General features: G+C 46.0%; 1 non-coding gene across 1 annotated transcript; it reads left to right on the top strand.

Moving 5' to 3' along the window:
• The first annotated feature begins 1,323 nt into the window (after window positions 1-1,323).
• On the top strand, window positions 1,324-1,396 carry trnav-cac (transfer RNA valine (anticodon CAC)). Its single transcript has one exon. It is a non-coding gene; the product is annotated as a tRNA-Val (tRNA).
• The last annotated feature ends 434 nt before the right edge of the window (window positions 1,397-1,830 follow it).

The raw sequence follows: 1,830 nt of genomic DNA, 5'->3' as shown, positions 1-1,830 counted from the left end.
AGTTTCCAAAGTGTCCTGATGTGTCCTTGAGCAATGCAAAATAGGTCAGTGAAAATACACTCACCTAAAGGATTATTAGGAACACCATACTAATACTATGTTTGACACCCTTTCGCCTTCAGAACTGACTTAATTCTACGTGGCATTGATTCAACAAGGTGCTGAAAGCATTCTTTAGAAATGTTGGCCCAAATTGATAGGATAGCATCTTGCAGTTGATGGAGATTTGTGGGATGCACATCCAGGGCACGAAGCTCCCGTTCCACCACATCCCAAAGATGCTCTATTGGGTTGAGATCTGGTGACTGTGGGGGCCAGTTTAGTACAGTGAACTCATTGTCATGTTCAAGAAACCAATTTGAAATGATTCAACCTTTGTGACATGGTGCATTATCCTGCTGGAAGTAGCCATCAGAGGATGGGTACATGGTGGTCATAAAGGGATGGACATGGTCAGAAACAATGCTCAGGTAGGCCGTGGCATTTAAACGATGCCCAATTGGCACTAAGGAGCCTAAAGTGTGCCAAGAAAACATCCCCCACACCATTACACCACCACCACCAGCCTGCACAGTGGTAACAAGGCATGATGGATCCATGTTCTCATTCTGTTTACGTCAAATTCTGTCTCAACAGAAATCGAGACTCATCAGACCAGGCAACAACTGTCCAATTTTGGTGAGTTTGTGCAAATTGTAGCCTCTTTTTCCTATTTGTAGTGGAGATGAGTGGTACCCGGTGGGGTCTTCTGCTGTTGTAGCCCATCCGCCTCAAGGTTGTACGTGTTGTGGCTTCACAAATGCTTTGCTGCATACCTCGGTTGTAACGAGTGGTTATTTCAGTCAAAGTTGCTCTTCTATCAGCTTGAATCAGTCGGCCCATTCTCCTCTGACCTCTAGCATCAACAAGGCATTTTCGCCCACAGGACTGCCGCATACTGGATGTTTTTCCCTTTTCACACCATTCTTTGTAAACCCTAGAAATGGTTGTGCGTGAAAATCCCAGTAACTGAGCAGATTGTGAAATACTCAGACCAGCCCGTCTGGCACCAACAACCATGCCACGCTCAAAATTGCTTAAATCACCTTTCTTTCCCATTCAGACTTTCAGTTTGGAGTTCAGGAGATTGTCTTGACCAGGACCACACCCCTAAATGCATTGAAGCAACTGCCATATGATTGGTTGGTTATTGAACAGGTGTTCCTAATAATCCTTTAGGTGAGTGTAGAAACCTTTATCTCACAGGCTGGCCCACGGGAAACGCCTGTGCGCGTTTTACCAGCCGGCTTCGATGGGAGCCATTCGAAACACCAGGACAGGTCGGTTTCCGTAGTGTAGTGGCTATCACGTTCGCCTCACACGCGAAAGGTCCCTGGTTCGAAACCGGGCGGAAACAACCCGCGGTGCATGCGTGCTAGTGCACACAGTGCTGACCACAAGTGAAGGTCTGAAGACTTTGTACTTGACGACCGCTGTAAATGGTTTCTTGACAGTTGTTGAGCAGAAAGTTATTGATCTTCCGAGGGAAAGGTCTGAAATCCGGGGGGTTTGCATAGGAATCAAAAAATTCACCACGGTGGTCCTCCCTTAGATAAATAGCCAGCCAATGTTCTCCGGGCATATTTTTAGGGTGTGTGTTGATTATGTACATTGCAGGTAAATTCTTGATCTTAAATTTAGGCAGCTGATCGCAGGCGTAGACTCCTTGAAACAGTTTCCGTGAGCCGGCCAGGGCATTCATGATGTGGTTGAGCTCTCTGGTGTTCATTTTAATAATAATCATACGGAACGTTTCTCCTCTGATTCACCTCAATAATGTTGTCAAACACA

The sequence above is a fragment of the Amia ocellicauda genome (genome assembly GCF_036373705.1).
Source record: "Amia ocellicauda isolate fAmiCal2 chromosome 11 unlocalized genomic scaffold, fAmiCal2.hap1 SUPER_11_unloc_2, whole genome shotgun sequence".
In the NCBI taxonomy this organism is placed as follows: Eukaryota; Metazoa; Chordata; class Actinopteri; order Amiiformes; family Amiidae; genus Amia; species Amia ocellicauda.
Note: the sequence above shows the minus strand (reverse complement) of the source record. Positions and strands in the feature narration are given on the sequence as shown.